Raw genomic sequence first — 18,669 nt, forward strand, 5'->3', positions numbered from 1 at the left:
AAATCTGTGGCAGATCTGTGGCAGATCTGTGGCAGATCTGTGGCAGATCTGTGGCAGATCTGTGGCAGATCTGTGGCAGATCTGTGGTTGCAGTGAAATTGTGGACAATCAGTGCCAGGTTTGTGGCTGTGTACAAATGGAACAATATGTCCATGATTTCACTGCAACCACAGATCTGCCAAAGATTTATCTCTGTGTGTGATGGGGCCTTTAGTCTCGGGCAGCTTTGTTTACTTCATTACTATAATTATATGTATATATATATATATATATATATATATATATATATATATATTTATTTATATGTACACACACAATAAAATACTATAGTGAGTACACCCCTCACATTTTTTTCAAAATAACATATCTTTTCAAGGGACAACACCGAAGATGACACTTTGATACAATAAAAGTAGTCAGTGTCCAGCGTATATAACAGTAGATTTGGTGCCCTTTAAATAACTCAACACACAGCCATTAATGTCTACACAGTTGGCAATGAAAGTGCTTACACCCCTAAGTGAAAATGGCCAAATGGTGTAGGATTAGACATTTTCCCTTCCCAGTGTCATGTAATTCATTAGTGTTACACGGTCTCAGGTGTGTTATATTTGGTGTTATCACTCACACACTCTCTCATACTGGTCACTGGAAGTTCAACATGGCACCTCATGGCAAAGAATTCTCTGAGGATCTGAATAAAAGAACTGTTGTTCTACATAAAGATGGCCTAGGTTATAAGAATCTTGCCAACACCCTGAAACTGAACTGCAGCACGGTGGCTAAGAACTTACAGCAGTTTAACAAGACAGATTGCACGGAGAACAGGTCTCGCCATGGTCGACCAAAGAACTTAAGTGCACTTGCTCATTGTCATATCCAGATGTTGTCTTTCCAAAATAGACATTGGAGGGCTGCCAGCATTGCTGCGGAAGTTAAAGGGGTAGGGTATCAGTCTGTCAGTGATCAGACCATATTACGCACACTGCATCATATTGATCTGCATGGCTGTTGTCCCACAAGGAAGCCTCTTCTAAAGATGATGCACAAGAAAACCCTCAAACAGTTTGCTGAAGACAAGCAAACTAAGGACATGGATTACTGGAACCATGTTCTGCGGTCTGATGAGACCAAGATGAACTTATTTGGCTCAGATAGTGTCAAGCGTGCATAGTTGCAATCAAGTGAGTAGTACAAAGAGAAGTGTGTCTTGCCTACAGTTAAGCATGGTGGTGGGAGTGTCATGGTTTTGGGCTGCATGAGTTCTGCCGCCTGTGGGAAGCTACAGTTCATTGAGATAACCATGAATGCCAACATGTGCTAGGACATACTGAAGCAGACCATGATCATCTTACTTCAGAAACTGTTCCACAGGGCAGAAATTTCAACATGATAACAACCCCAAACATCTCCAAGATGACCACTGCCTTGCTAAAGAAACTGATGGTAATGGTGCTAGACTGGTCAAGCATATCTCCAGACCTAAACCCTATTGAGCATCTTTGGGGCATCCTCAAATGTAAGGTGGAGGAGCGCAAGGTCTCTAAGATTCACTAGCTTCATGATGTCTTTATCTTTTCTTTCTTTTAGTTCAGCAATGGAGTCTTGCTTGGTGAGCGTGCATACAGGCCATGGAGATTGAGTGCATTACTTATTATTTTATTTGAAACAACTGTACTTGCTGATTTCTGGCATCTCTCTACAGGTGTTCCTTGGCTCTTGGACAACTCTTCTGATAATTATTTTCTTTCCTACATTCATGTCAATAGCACCTTTAGAAATATATTTATATTTGTTAACATGTTGAATGCTTATTTCACCCACTGTGTATTTTTTTTACATAGACACAGAATATACAATTATAGTAATGCAGCAGGTAAAGCTTCCTTCTGACCAGTTGCGTAACTAGAATCCTATGGTACCCAGTGCAAAACTTTGACCTGGACCTCCCCTGCATGTTGATCAGATGTATGGGCCCTTGTAGCTTTCCACTTCATTATGAAGTAATGTCCCCAATCCTTTACTAATGTACTTCCTGGTAAATATGTCCCAGATCCTGGTATGTATGACCCACATCCTGGTGCATATGTACCCCATCCTAGGCTCCACCCTGGAAAATATGTCCCCCATCCTGGTAAATATGTCCCCCATCCTGGTAAATATCTCCCTCATCCTAATAAATATGTCCCCTATCCTGGTATATATATATATATATATATATATGTGCACACCTCCCCCATCCTGGTATATATGTCCCCAACCTGATTTGCATGTTCCCCTTCCTGGTATATATGTTCTCATCCTAGGCTTGTCCTAGTATGTATGTCTCCTTCTTAGTATATATGTTCCCCATTATGGTAATTATTCCCCCCCATCCTGTTATATATGTCTCCCATTCTAGGCCCCTTCCTGGTATATATATTCCCTATCCTGCTATATATGTCCCCCATCCTAGTAGGTATGTCCCCCATCCTGAGCCCTTTATTGTATGTATGTCCTCCATCCTGGTCCCATCCCTTATATATGTCCCTATCTTGGTATATACAGTATATTCCCCATTCTGGGCCCATCCAGGTATATATGTCCCCATCCTGGTATAGATTTCCTCATCCTGGTATCTATGTCCTCCATTTTGATGTATAAGTTCCCTATCCTGGACCATCCTGGTATGTATGTCCCTATCCTGGTATTTATATCCACATCCTGGTATATATGTCTACCAACCTGGTATATCTGTATCCCAGCCTGGTAATTATATGCCCATTATTGGCATATATGTTCTTATCCTAAGTCCCTTTCTGCTATATATGTTCCCATCCTTTTATATATGTCCTTATTCTGGGTCTATCCTGGAATATTTGTCCCCATCCTGGTATATATCTCCTTGTGATGGGCCCCTTCCTGATATATATGTGTTTATCCTTGACCCTATCCTGGTACATATAGTCCCCATTCTGTCTCCAACGCATCAAAAAAGCAAATAACATTCTACTCACCTTCCACGACTCCCACGTCGTGTATCGTCATTCTATGTTTCCAGTGCAGTGGCCATCATCTCGTGCCTGCTATGATGATGCATTATGTCCCTGACATGAGCCTCTGATCATAGTCATGCCGATGTTAGCTGCTGGCCTCTATTCGGTCGGCAGCATGTACTGCAGCATAGGGACCTGATGGGTCTTTGTGCCACAATTCATCTTAGCTGGATGCACATCCTTGGACGTACATCCAGCTGAAGTAGGCACTGAGATTGGGGTGCCCCCTGTGCCCCTGAGGCCAGTTGCAGTCGCAACTTCTGTAACCCTGATCGTCATGCCTCTGCTTCTGACCTAGGTCTGCTATTCAAGTCTGCAGCTGGTTAAATTTATCCAAGTTCCCCTAATGTCATCTATCTACACTTAGGAAAACTACCTTGCATTACACAGATTTCACCTCATGTACTACATTAGAGGATTTTCTGGTTTCGGAAACCCCCTGTAAACAAACTATGCTTTACTCCACCTCCCTGGACCAGAACTGACTATCTGCCGCTGCTCACGGTGTCTAGTAATGTCTGCAGCATTGATGTCACATGGACATGGCATTTTTGAGTGGCTAGTGCCATATACTCAGGCAAAATCTCTGAGCTCATTTATTGGCTGCAGCGCTGTCAATGTATCATCAGCAGACAAAAACAGACACTAGATTAGCGACGAAGAAAGTGTGTTAGACCAGGGGAGGGTGGGAACAGTTCTTTTTAGAACAAACTTTAACTGGAGCTGTTTTGAAAGCTAAAATCCCCTTTAGGCCTAAAACACACATCCGTGAAAACCACGTCCGTGTAAAACGGGCCGTTTTTCGGGTCCGTTTTCCGTTTTTTAGGTCCGTTTTTTTTGTATGTGCGGCCTGCGTGTGTATCCCGTATGCAAGCCGTATGTGTGTGTGGAATGTCCGTGTGTGCGTGAGTGAAATAACTGACGTGTGTGTGTTGTCCGTGTGAAATGTACGTGTGTGATGCAAAATGTCGTTACTACATGTCGGAAGACAGAGTAGCGGGATGAGAATGAACTCGGGTGAACTTCACCCGTCTTCATTGTCATGCTACGGCTCTGTCTGTGCCATGTACTGATTAGCGGTCACCAGTGAAGGATTCACTGGTGACCGCTAATCCCCCGAGTGACTGAAGTGTCCCCCCCTCTCTCATACTCACCGATCCCCGATCACCGGCGCTGCCCGGCGTTCACACTGCTCCGGCGGCTTTTTCTAATTTGAAAAAGCAGGCCGCTCATAAACAATCTTGTATTCCCTGCTTTCTCCCCCCACCGGCGCCTATGATTGGTTGCAGTGAGACATGCCCCCACGCTGAGTGACAGGTGTCTCACTGCACCCAATCACAGCAGCCGGTGGGCGTGTCACTATGGAGTATAGAAATAAATAAATAAATAATTTAAAAAAACGGCGTGCGGTCCCCCCCCATTTTAATACCAGCCAGATAAAGCCATACGGCTGAAGGCTGGTATTCTCAGGATGGGGAGCTCCACATTATGGGGAGCCCCCCAGCCTAACAATATCAGTCAGCAGCCGCCCAGAATTGCCGCATACATTATATGCGACAGTTCTGGGGCTGTACCCGGCTCTTCCCGATTTGCCCTGGTGCGTTGGCAAATCGGGGGAATAAGGAGTTATTGGCAGCCCATAGCTGCCAATAAGTCCTAGATTAATCATGTCAGGCGTCTCCCCGAGATACCTTCCATGATTAATCTGTAAGTGACAGTTAAAAAACACACACACACCTGAAAAAATAATTTATTAGAAATAAAAAACACTAACAAAGTCCCTCATCACCAATTTATTAACCCCGACAAAGCCCTCCATGTCCGGCGTAATCCACGGACCTCCAGCGTCGCATCCAGCTCAGCTGCATGGAGGTGACCGGAGCAGCAGAAGACACCGCTGCTCCTGAGGTGAGTAGCGCGATCAGCTGAGCTGTCACTGAGGTTACCCGCGGCCACCGCTGGATCCAGCGGTGGCCGCGAGTTACCTGACTGACAGCAGCTGATCGCGATACTCACCTCATTTGTTGCGTGGAGCTGACAGGAGCGGCGGTGTCTTCTGCTGCTCTGGTCACCTCCATGCAGCAGAGCTTTGCCAACGCACCAGGGCAAATCGGGAAGAGCCGGGTACAGCCCCAGAACTGTCGCATATAATGTATGCGGCAATTCTGGGCGGCTGCTGACTGATATTGTTAGGCTGGGGAGCTCCCCATAACGTGGGGCTCCCCATCCTGAGAATACCAGCCTTCAGCCGTATGGCTTTATCTGGCTGGTATTAAAATGGGGGGGGACCGCACGCCGTTTTTTTAAATTATTTATTTATTTATTTATTTATTTTACTGCACAATATAGACACGCCCACCGGCTGCTGTGATTGGGTGCAGTGACACAGCTGTCACTCAGCGTGGTGGGCGTGTGTGACTGCAACCAATCACAGGCGTCGGTGGGCGGGTAAAGCAGGGAATACGAGATTGATTAATGGGCGGCCGGCTTTTTCAAAATAGTAAAAGCCGCCGAAGTTTTTATAACAGCAGTGCAGAGCCGCGCCGGAGATCAGGGAACGGCAAGTATGAGAGAGTGGGGGAACTGACCGACAGACAGCGAGAGGGACAGATAAGACAGAGAGACCGACCGACAGACATAGAGACCGACCGACGGACTGAGGGAGAGAACGAAACAGAAAAAGAAAAAAGACCGACATCACATGAAAAAAGCACAAAACGTACAGGGAGCAAACAGAGATGCGTCCGTGTCACTCGGACGTGCGCACAGACCCCTTGACTTTCATTGGGTCCTTGCTGCGTGTTGCGTGCAGAAAACTGACATGCTTCCGTGCAAAACGCACACAGGTACGGATCACGGACACGGACAAACGGACATGCATCAAAAACACACGTGGAGCTTTTATCATACAATAACATTGGTGCACGTTTGGCCGTGTCTCCAGTATACACGGAAACGGACCAAACACGCACGTGTTTCACGGATGTGTGTTTCAGGCCTTACCCAAACTGAAAATGGAAATGTAAAATGCTATTATACTCCGTCATAACATGACACTCCCTATCAGCATCGTTAACTTGATGCTTGTGGGCCACAATTTCTTTCATATTGGTCTTTTCATATGGAACAAATGGACCATTTGGGCTCCACTAAACAGAGGAAATATTTGATTAATTTATTGTATGTATAACCTATGCGGTATAATCCCAGAAGGAGAGAAATGTGTAGTTATCTATAGCCCCGGTAGGAGGTCTGGTGCCACCACAGATACAAATGAAGGTAGTAATGATGGACGATGTGTAAAGAAGCTTTGGCCAAGCACAGGATTCTAGTTTGGTGCCCCTGAGGCTTCCGTCGCCACAGAAACATTGCACCCCATCCAGCGGTGTGATGTCCCATCCTGGGTAAGGAAAGGAGTGAATGCCGGTCCACAGGCAAATTCACACTACACCCATTGTTAGGTACACACAGGGACCAGGGACAGTGGCAGCAACCCTCCCATGCTGCATGCTGGGAGAGGCCGTAAGACCCATCCCTGCTCCCATAGGGTGGTAGCTTAGCAACTGGGTGGGTGGGAGGAGCCAGCTGAGTGTAGAGTAGACAAGGAAGGTCAAGTTTAGTCAGTCTGTCAGGAGGAGGAGTAGTGAGAAGGAGTTGAAGTTAGAGAGAGAGAGACGAAGTGGAAGTGAAGGAGAAGGAAGGAGTTCTGCGGGAGGCAGAAGAGAGAGAAGAGTAGTGCTCTAGTCAGTCAGGAGCAAGAGAAGAAAGTGACGCTTCCTGGTGAAGACCCTGGGACTCAGAGGGTCCAGGTGATACCAAGTAGAGAAAAGAAGGGATTCCAGGGCCACAGATAGCTTTCAGGCTCGTGGCCTGTTCCACAATAAGAAGATTCGGTGGAGGGATCAAGCTGCACACAGGGGACGGTCCCTAGAAACTGGAGGAGGAAAAGTCATCTCCAAAAGTAAAAACCGAGGTCCAGGGAAAGCTGCAAGCTCCCCGGGCCACAGCCCACTGCAGAACCTCTAGAGAGGGGGTAAACGACCGACAGGCAAGCCCCTGGCCCGGAGGCTGTAGTGGAGGCCGAGCCAGGTTCAGCCAACAAGGGCTAGGCTTAAGGAGACAGCTGAAGAAAGGAACATATAGAGGGGTGTACCAGCTTTTGCCCCCAGATCTACCCAGGATTGGCGGAGGTCCCTGACAGTGGGTCTCAGCAGTCCAGAGGCACCAGCGTGCACCTACCAGGAACTGTGAGTAAACACCTTGAAATTGCACCCTCTGGAGTTGCCTCAGTTATTCCACCGGCACTACATCAACACTTACAAGCACCAACTGTGCCCCGGGGTCCAGCTCCACCTGTGGAGAGCAGTACCACCATTGCTGCCGTTTCATCACCCCGGAGGACCCATACAGCAGCGGCGGCTTAATAGCCGCAAACCACAGGTGGCGTCATGAATAATACAAACTTTAATCACCCCCAAGTCACCAGCCATATTAATTGACCCCACCAGGGTACGGAGTCGGGCCCAGCCACCACTGATGATCCCCGGACTAGTCCGGCCTGGCACCGGGTGTCCCATAGCCCTGGGGTGGGCGAGTCAACTTTGGCGTCACGAACAGGATTTCATGCCCGGACCCACCGGGTACTGTGCGCCTGAAGAACTGTGTGACAAAACTGTGTTGAAAGACTGTTTTACTGTGAGAAACTGCCGCCATTGAAGCCACTGAGCGCGGGAAGAAGAGGGGAGTGCCTGCAGAAAGACTGCGAAAGTAAGCCCCGTCCCTTGGTCTTGCAAAAGAGCGCGAGGCAGTGCCCGCTATGGAGAGCGGAAGAAGAAGACATGGCGCCTAGAAAAGCTGGCTGGCTGGCAGAACGAATCTAAATGCCAGACCAGCAGATAAAGAAAATGTATCTGATCGTAAGCGGAGCGGTGCCGGCTGTGATGGGCTGGGCACCCGTCTGGCGCCAGGCGCTGGTGCAGCCCCCGGCCCCGCCTCCAGGAAAAAGGGTGCAGTCGAGTGGCATGGTCAAGCACCCGAGCAGTGCAGCAGAGAGCATTCCCCAGGCCAGCAGCATGGCAGAGAAGCCGCAGAAGAGTGCACCGGGAACCAGAAAAATGGACCCTGAGCTGAACTTGATCTGGGAGGAGATGAGAATCCTTGCCCGGAGGCTGAACACACTGCAGATGGAGGTGGACCGGCGGAGTGAAAACCGGACGGCATCCGAGGACGTGGGCCACAGGATGGAGGCCGCCGAGCAGCACCCGGGTCAGCAATATACATCCCCGACCCGTTCGGACCCACGGCCCTACCAAGTGCCACTGCCCAGTCCCTCCTCAGTCCCACTCGATTCCCCCGCCAGCCCTGCTGACGCTCTGTGGGGCACTGGAGGCCTGCCGGAGGCCCCCGAAGATGGTGCCTTGTGCGGTATGGACCCCGAACAGTTAGTGGGCCCCCTCCCGAGTCCCCCTGTTAGCCTCCTGGTAGCGACATCGCCGGGGGTGAACTGGGACGCCACACCGATCGCAGCTGGAAAGTTGCAGCAGCCCCTACACCCAACTGAGATTCCGATGGCCACCGCACTGGCCTGTAGGAAGATGCTGGAAAAGTACCAGCAGGAGCGGGAGAGCCAGGAGGAGAGGCGCCGTGCCGAGGAGGCGTCCAACTTAGCTGCTAAGGCCCGGATCCGGAGAAGCCGAAAGGGGTGCAAGGGCCCAGTGATGAGAGGCCAAGTGATTGAGTTCAAGTTGGAGGAAGGATGGGGCTTCATCCGGGAGCCCGGCCTCGGCAAGGACGTCTTTGTCGCACGCCGCGATATAGAGGTGCACCTCAACAGGGGCCACCCAGGGCGTGATGTGAAGCCGGGTGATTTGGTCGAATATACGCGGCTGATGGGAAGCCGAGGCTGGTACACCCTGAGCGTGCATATCTTGCGGGAGGAGGCAGCCCTAGAAGAGCCAGAGTGGCGCCGCACTATGCCAGCGTGCCGTACCGCTCCCGCCCGCAGCACCATACCAGCCAGCGGACTTGTTCAATCCCAGGCTGCAGCACCCTACAGCAGGCCAATGACCAGCACCCAGGAGACCCAGACAAGGATCTCAATGGCCTATATGCTGCCCAGGGCCCTGCCGAAGCGGGACCCCAAGGACCCCAGCACTGAAGAGTAAAGAAACGAAGATGTAACAACTGTAAATAAACCCTGTCTACCCCCTCGTCATTTCTGAAGATTGCCCCTTTTGTACTGCCCCACGTTCTTTTTGAAGATGACACCCTTCCCTGCATTCCTGCCCCTTGTGCTTTTCGAAGATGTCACCCCCCTTGTTGGTGTACCGGGCCACTAGACTGGAAAGTGGTCCCCTGTTTATTATGTGTTATGTGTCCTGTTTTACCAGGCCACTGGACTTAGTGGCTGGTATATCCCATTTTTTAGTTTAAAAAGTTGAACAGATTGCCAGGCTACTGGATTTGTTGTAGCCAAAAATATGTACATAGTTGCACCTGTTGTGCCCCCTACCAGAATTCTGGTGAGAAGGCACCAAAGACTCTAAAGTTTATTAATTTAGTGTTTGCAACGTTCAAGAATCTGCACCTCCCATAAAGGGAAGAAAAGTTTTAAAGTTTTACTGTTGCATATGCAGATAAAAATGTATTTTGCAGTTTCTTCCACTGTTCTTGTATTTCAGCCCGAGGACGTGCTAGGATTCGCTGTGGGGGAGTGTGGCACCCCTGAAGCTTCCATCACCACAGGAACACTGCACCCCATCCAGCGGTGTGATGTCCCATCCTGGGTAAGGAAAGGAGTGAACGCCGGTCCACAGGCAAATTCACACTACACCCATTGTTAGGTACACGCAGGGACCAGGGACAGTGGCAGCAACCCTCCCATGCTGCATGCTGGGAGGGGCCGTAAGACCCATCCCTGCTCCCATAGGGTGGTAGCTTGGCAACTGGGTGGGTGGGAGGAGCCAGCTGAGCGTAGAGTAGACAAGGAAGGTCAAGTTTAGTCAGTCTGTCAGGAGGAGGAGTAGTGAGAAGGAGTTGAAGTTAGAGAGAGAGACGAAGTGGAAGTGAAGGAGAAGGAAGGAGTTCTGCGGGAGGCAGAAGAGAGAGAAGAGTAGTGCTCTAGTCAGTCAGGAGCAAGAGAAGAAAGTGACGCTTCCTGGTGAAGACCCTGGGACTCAGAGGGTCCAGGTGATACCAAGTAGAGAAAAGAAGGGATTCCAGGGCCACAGATAGCTTTCAGGCTCGTGGCCTGTTCCACAATAAGAAGATTCGGTGGAGGGATCAAGCTGCACACAGGGGACGGTCCCTAGAAACTGGAGGAGGAAAAGTCATCTCCAAAAGTAAAAACCGAGGTCCAGGGAAAGCTGCAAGCTCCCCGGGCCACAGCCCACTGCAGAACCTCTAGAGAGGGGGTAAACAACCGACAGGCAAGCCCCTGGCCCGGAGGCTGTAGTGGAGGCCGAGCCAGGTTCAGCCAACAAGGGCTAGGCTTAAGGAGACAGCTGAAGAAAGGAACATATAGAGGGGTGTACCGGCTTTTGCCCCCAGATCTACCCAGGATCAGCGGAGGTCCCTGACAGTGGGTCTCAGCAGTCCAGAGGCACCAGCGTGCACCTACCAGGAACTGTGAGTAAACACCTTGAAATTGCACCCTCTGGAGTTGCCTCAGTTATTCCACCGGCACTACATCAACACTTACAAGCACCAACTGTGCCCCGGGGTCCAGCTCCACCTGTGGAGAGCAGTACCACCATTGCTGCCGTTTCATCACCCCGGAGGCCCCATACAGCAGCGGCGGCTTAATAGCCGCAAACCACAGGTGGCGTCATGAATAATACAAACTTTAATCACCCCCAAGTCACCAGCCATATTAATTGACCCCACCAGGGTACGGAGTCGGGCCCAGCCACCACTGATGATCCCCGGACTAGTCCGGCCCGTCACCGGGTGTCCCATAGCCCTGGGGTGGGCGAGTCAACTTTGGCGTCACGAACAGGATTTCATGCCCGGACCCACCGGGTACTGTGCGCCTGAAGAACTGTGTGACAAAACTGTGTTGAAAGACTGTTTTACTGTGAGAAACTGCCGCCATTGAAGCCACTGAGCGCGGGAAGAAGAGGGGAGTGCCTGCAGAAAGACCGCGAAAGTAAGCCCCGCCCCTTGGTCTTGCAAAAGAGCGCGAGGCAGTGCCCGCTATGGAGAGCGGAAGAAGAAGACATGGCGCCTAGAAAAGCTGGCTGGCTGGCAGAACGAATCTAAATGCCAGACCAGCAGATAAAGAAAATGTATCTGATCGTAAGCGGAGCGGTGCCGGCTGTGATGGGCTGGGCACCCGTCTGGCGCCAGGCGCTGGTGCAGCCCCCGGCCCCGCCTCCAGGAAAAAGGGTGCAGTCGAGTGGCATGGTCAAGCACCCGAGCAGTGCAGCAGAGAGCGTTCCCCAGGCCAGCAGCATGGCAGAGAAGCCGCAGAAGAGTGCACCGGGAACCAGAAAAATGGACCCTGAGCTGAACTTGATCTGGGAGGAGATGAGAATCCTTGCCCGGAGGCTGAACACACTGCAGATGGAGGTGGACCGGCGGAGTGAAAACCGGACGGCATCCGAGGACGTGGGCCACAGGATGGAGGCCACCGAGCAGCACCCGGGTGAGCAATATACATCCCCGACCCGTTCGGACCCACGGCCCTACCAAGTGCCACTGCCCAGTCCCTCCTCAGTCCCGCTCGATTCCCCCACCAGCCCCGCTGACGCTCTGTGGGGCACTGGAGGCCTGCCGGAGGCCCCCGAAGATGGTGCCTTGTGCGGTATGGACCCCGAACAGTTAGTGGGCCCCCTCCCGAGTCCCCCTGTTAGCCTCCTGGTAGCGACATCGCCGGGGGTGAACTGGGACGCCACACCGATCGCAGCTGGAAAGTTGCAGCAGCCCCTACACCCAACTGAGATTCCGATGGCCACCGCACTGGCCTGTAGGAAGATGCTGGAAAAGTACCAGCAGGAGCGGGAGAGCCAGGAGGAGAGGCGCCGTGCCGAGGAGGCGTCCAACTTAGCTGCTAAGGCCCGGATCCGGAGAAGCCGAAAGGGGTGCAAGGGCCCAGTGATGAGAGGCCAAGTGATTGAGTTCAAGTTGGAGGAAGGATGGGGCTTCATCCGGGAGCCCGGCCTCGGCAAGGACGTCTTTGTCGCACGCCGCGATATAGAGGAGCACCTCAACAGGGGCCACCCAGGGCGTGATGTGAAGCCGGGTGATTTGGTCGAATATACGCGGCTGATGGGAAGCCGAGGCTGGTACACCCTGAGCGTGCATATCTTGCGGGAGGAGGCAGCCCTAGAAGAGCCAGAGTGGCGCCGCACTATGCCAGCGTGCAGTACCGCTCCCGCCCGCAGCACCATACCAGCCAGCGGACTTGTTCAATCCCAGGCTGCAGCACCCTACAGCAGGCCAATGACCAGCACCCAGGAGACCCAGACAAGGATCTCAATAGCCTATATGCTGCCCAGGGCCCTGCCGAAGCGGGACCCCAAGGACCCCAGCACTGAAGAGTAAAGAAACGAAGATGTAACAGAACTGTAAATAAACCCTGTCTACCCCCTCGTCATTTCTGAAGATTGCCCCTTTTGTACTGCCCCACGTTCTTTTTGAAGATGACACCCTTCCCTGCATTCCTGCCCCTTGTGCTTTTCGAAGATGTCACCCCCCTTGTTGGTGTACCCGGCCACTAGACTGGAAAGTGGTCCCCTGTTTATTATGTGTTATGTGTCCTGTTTTACCAGGCCACTGGACTTAGTGGCTGGTATATCCCCCTTTTTAGTTTAAAAAGTTGAACAGATTGCCAGGCTACTGGATTTGTTGTAGCCAAAAATATGTACATAGTTGCACCTGTTGTGCCCCCTACCAGAATTCTGGTGAGAAGGCACCAAAGACTCTAAAGTTTATTAATTTAGTGTTTGCAACGTTCAAGAATCTGCACCTCCCATAAAGGGAAGAAAAGTTTTAAAGTTTTACTGTTGCATATGCAGATAAAAATGTATTTTGCAGTTTCTTCCACTGTTCTTGTATTTCAGCCCGAGGATGTGCTAGGATTCGCTGTGGGGGAGTGTGGCACCCCTGAAGCTTCCGTCGCCACAGGAACACTGCACCCCATCCAGCGGTGTGATGTCCCATCCTGGGTAAGGAAAGGAGTGAACGCCGGTCCACAGGCAAATTCACACTACACCCATTGTTAGGTACACGCAGGGACCAGGGACAGTGGCAGCAACCCTCCCATGCTGCATGCTGGGAGGGGCCGTAAGATCCATCCCTGCTCCCATAGGGTGGTAGCTTAGCAACTGGGTGGGTGGGAGGAGCCAGCTGAGCGTAGAGTAGACAAGGAAGGTCAAGTTTAGTCAGTCTGTCAGGAGGAGGAGTAGTGAGAAGGAGTTGAAGTTAGAGAGAGAGAGACGAAGTGGAAGTGAAGGAGAAGGAAGGAGTTCTGCGGGAGGCAGAAGAGAGAGAAGAGTACTGCTCTAGTCAGTCAGGAGCAAGAGAAGAAAGTGACACTTCCTGGTGAAGACCCTGGGACTCAGAGGGTCCAGGTGACACCAAGTAGAGAAAAGAAGGGATTCCAGGGCCACAGATAGCTTTCAGGCTCGTGGCCTGTTCCACAATAAGAAGATTCGGTGGAGGGATCAAGCTGCACACAGGGGACGGTCCCTAGAAACTGGAGGAGGAAAAGTCATCTCCAAAAGTAAAAACCGAGGTCCAGGGAAATCTGCAAGCTCCCCGGGCCACAGCCCACTGCAGAACCTCTAGAAAGGGGGTAAACGACCGCCAGGCGAGCCCCTGGCCCGGAGGCTGTAGTGGAGGCCGAGCCAGGTTCAGCCAACAAGGGCTAGGCTTAAGGAGACAGCTGAAGAAAGGAACATATAGAGGGGTGTACCGTCTTTTGCCCCCAGATCTACCCAGGATTGGCGGAGGTCCCTGACAGTGGGTCTCAGCAGTCCAGAGGCACCAGCGTGCACCTACCAGGAACTGTGAGTAAACACCTTGAAATTGCACCCTCTGGAGTTGCCTCAGTTATTCCACCGGCACTACATCAACACTTACAAGCACCAACTGTGCCCCGGGGTCCAGCTCCACCTGTGGGGAGCAGTACCACCATTGCTGCCATTTCATCACCCCGGAGGCCCCATACAGCAGTGGCGGCTTAATAGCCGCAAACCACAGGTGGCGTCACGAATAATACAAACTTTAATCACCCCCAAGTCACCAGCCATATTAATTGACCCCACCAGGGTACAGAGTCGGGCCCAGCCACCACTGGACGATCCCCGGACTAGTCCGGCCCGGCACCGGGTGTCCCATAGCCCTGGGGTGGGCAAGTCACTAGTCTGGCCCAAATTATGTTGGTAAAATATTAAAGGAAGACTCTACTTTTAAACTTGTTGAACATAAAATTTGCGGAGATGATTGGCCTGCGTTCTCATACTCTCATCTGCAGCCGGCCTTAAGAAAACACTCAAGAAGTGGTTACAACACCTACAAGGAAATTTAATAAACAGAAATAAAACTTCCATCTTTCCTCTTTTCAGCATTATTCCATTTACCAGCAGGTGTATGTACCCTGCATTACCAGATCCCCTCCTACTCTGGGATAAGAAAACAAAGGCCCCTCTGTGGTCGGAGTAGCTTTACAAAGTCTTCAAACAGAATGTTTATTGTCTCCCTGGCAGGCTGGGATTCTGGATACTAAGCCGCTTGTTACTCGGTTCCCAAGACTGACGAATATATTCTATCTCACGAGAGCCAGTTTCATTATTATCTTCTATACTTTCTATGTATGGAGCTAAGCTTAAACAAATTACTGACCAAACTACCAGTTATGAACCTGATTACTGCAAAAAGGGCAATAAAATCAAAGATACTGGGCTTCATTGCGTTTTTGCCGTGCTTTTATTTGTTCTAGATGGCTTCCTCATTACGATGACTGATCTTACATGAAGTATGTGTCATGTAGACATCCTACGGGTATGGCAGGGTAAAATTACCATATATGTACTTAAGCTTGTATTATTCCATAGAATACTACATACTGGAGAACCTACTACATTTTTTAGTGAAAACAGCAAGACAGAAAATTCATCTCCGCATCATCATGTTGTGCCTTATTTGTAGTGTAAATATAGTATAGATTTTACTGTCTTTATTTCTGGTGCATATAGGATATCCTGATGAAAAGTGAGGCGCTATGCAGACAACTCCCGGAAATAAAGAGCATGCAAACCATAGCTCCCAACCGTTCCAGGTTCAGCAGGTCAGTCCCGCTGTCCCGGCAGGTCTGGGCTTTGTCCCGATTTTCTCTCACCTCTCCTTGTCGGTTCTATAACTACTCTTGAGAGAGCTTGGTGTGGGCGGGGACGACCCTGTGGACTCTGCTATATGAGTGAACCTAAAAATTCTGAACTGTCAGAATGGCTTCAGCCAGTAATCTACGTGAGATACCATTGGATTAGAATCTCCTTACCTACATAATGCTGCTCTCAGATTAGGTAGCTAAAATCTGCTATCAGATTCCCTTTAAACAAACATAGCAAATAGATACAAGATTGGACTGTGACAAAATAGGCATGCCTGAACTTTTTTTGCTAACCCTTGCAGAATACTGACTTCAGCTTACATAACAAAAACCTGCTGACAGATTCCCTTTCATGTGCTTTTTAAACAAATCAGCAAATTACATGGACATATTTGGTGTCCCTGTAGTCATAACAACCCGCACAACACAGCAAACATTATTTATGGTGATTGGAAAAAGGAGAAAAAAACAGATTCATAGAATGTTAGAGTTTGAAGGGACCTCCAGGGTCATCATGTGTAAAGGCCCTGTCACACACAGAGATAAATCTTTGGCAGATCTGTGGTTGCAGTGCAATCATGGACATATTGTTCCATTTGTACACAGCCACAAACCTGGCACTGATTGGCCACAATTTCACTGCAACCACAGATCTGCCGCAAATTTATCTCTGTGTGTGACAGGGCCTTAACTCCCTGCTCAATGCAGAGTTCACTAAACCATCTCACACTGATGTCTGTCCAGACTCTGAAAATTTCCATTGAAAGAGAACTCACAACCTCTCATGGCAATCTGTTCCACTCATTGATCACTCTCACTGTCAAAGTTTTTTCTAATATCTAATCCTGTATCTTCTCACTTTCAGTTTCATTCCATTGCTTCTTGTGTTTCCATGTGCAAATGAGAATAAAGATGATCTCTCTACACTGTGACATCCCTCCAGATATTTGTAGACAGCTGTAAGTTCTCCTCTTAGCCCTCTTTTTTGCAAGCTAAATATTTTCAGATTTTTTTAAGCATTCCTCATAGGTCATAGTTGGCAGTCCGTTCTCCATCCTAGTAGCTCTTCTCTGAACTTGTTCCAGCTTTTTATGTCTTTTTCAAAATATGCTGCCCAGAACTGGATACAATATGCTAAATGTGATCTAGACTCTATGCTTCTTTTCATACATCCCAGAACTGTTTGCCTTTTTTTCTGCTGCATCACACTGTAGACTCATGTGCAGTCTGTGATCTATTAGTATACCCAAGTGTTTTTCACACGTGCTGTTTCTTAGTTCTATTACTCCCATTCTGTAGGTGTTGTTTTCATTTTTCTTGCATAGATGTAGAATGTTGCATTTCTTACTGTTAAATACCATTCTATTAGTTGCTGCCCATTGTTGCAGCTTTTTTAGATCCTTCAGAATCCTATTTCTGTCTTCTTTAGTGTTAGCTATACCTCCCAACAGGAATAATTATTTCTCTCTATTAAACCCATAAATAATGTAATAAAAATGTAATGCTAAGACCATGTTCACACGTAGTGTAAATGCTGCATTTTTTTACTGCTTTTTTTCTGCACATTTTTCCTGGTGTCCGCACCACATGATACAATAACAATCTTCTGTGATTAGTGTGTTCTTGCTGTGTTTCTTTTATAAGCTTTAACCCTTATTTGATGCATTTTTGGGGCAGATGGGTATCCGTACTTTTAATACTACCAAAAAGCTTTGATTCTGCGCTTAAAAATGGTGGGGTTTTTTGGGCTGCTTTTTTTCAGGTTCCACATAGAAGCCTATAGAGAGAAAAGCACCAAAACTGCACAGTTCAGTAGCATCATTAGATGCATCGAGGATGGAGATTTCATGAAGTCACATTCACTTTCCTGAGACATTTAGGTTGTGGTCACATATATGTCACGGCCGGGCGGTCGGGCAGACCCAGGAGGTGGATCCACTGGACCGAACTCTAAGATGGAGGTAGGGAGTCCGGCAGCTGAAGCACTGAAGGGCAGCAGGATAGTCCGTGCAAGTGAAGACAGCGGAGGAGTCCCTGGGACCACGGAGTCACAGAAGGTAGTCTTGGTGACGTAGCTCAGGTTCGGAGGCCGAGATGATATCAGGCGGAGTCCGGAACCTCTGGAGCAAGATGACGGGTCACCGCAGGGATCCGAGATGGCAGGTGCTGTCGGATGGCAGACGGACAGCGTGCGGGGTTCGGGATACGGCAGACTGGATGGCGAGGCAGGTACGGCTCTACAAAGAGAGATAGGTGAGTACAGGCACATAAACACCAGGAGACCTGACTCCTAGCTCAGGGAACACGAAGATCAGGCCCCGCCCCCTTGGACAAGAACCCCCTTTATACCCTGAACCTGACTAACCTCATTTCCTGTTACTGGACGCTGGCCCTTTAAGAAAGGGTCAGTGACCGCGCGCGTGCCCTAATGCGCATGCGCGCGGCCCGGGTGCCAGAAGCCAGGGAAGGAGGCTGCGAGGAGGACGCAGGGGAGCCGGCCAGGGCCTGGGAAGATGTCGGACGCCGGGATCGGCGACCAGAGGACCTATGGAGGACGGGCACCGGAGGCTGGGACGAGGGGAGCGTGGCAGGTGAGCCGGGGAGCGGGGCTGAGGACCCGGGGAGGGGAGCCGAGGACCCGGGGAGCGTGACAGTACCCCCCCCCCCCACGCCCCCCTCCCCGCAACCGGGACAAGAAGGCACGGATAAGAGGAGTGCCTACGTTCTCCCTGGGCTCCCAGGACCTATCCTCAGGACCATACCCTTCCCAGTCCACCAGGAAGAACTGCCGACCTCGTACGGTCTTCATGGCCACGATATCCCTTACCGCATAGATGTCATCATCGGCAATAGGTGGAGGAGCTGGACTGGCAGCAGCGGAGAAGGGACCAAGGACCACCGGCTTGAGCAGGGAGACGTGGAACGAGTTGGGTATCCTCATCGTGTCCGGGAGCTGCAGCTTGTAGGAGACCTCATTGATCCTGGTGAGGACTTTAAACGGCCCAATGTAGCGAGGACCCAGCTTGTATGAAGGTATCTTCAGGCGGACGTACTGGGAAGAAAGCCAGACGAGGTCTCCAGGAGAGAAACACGGAGGATCCAGGCGTTTCTTGTCTGCGTGTCTCTTCATCCGCAGGGAAGCACGTCCTAGAGACACCTTGACAGAGTCCCAAATGGTGGCAAAGTCACGGGCTACTGTATCTGCAGCAGGGACATCCGAAGAGGGGGATACAGGCAATGGGATGGAAGGCTGAAGTCCGTAAACAACATGGAAGGGAGAGCTGGAGGACGACTCACTGATGT

The sequence above is a fragment of the Anomaloglossus baeobatrachus genome, chromosome 3, assembly GCF_048569485.1.
Source record: "Anomaloglossus baeobatrachus isolate aAnoBae1 chromosome 3, aAnoBae1.hap1, whole genome shotgun sequence".
Classification (NCBI taxonomy): domain Eukaryota; kingdom Metazoa; phylum Chordata; class Amphibia; order Anura; family Aromobatidae; genus Anomaloglossus; species Anomaloglossus baeobatrachus.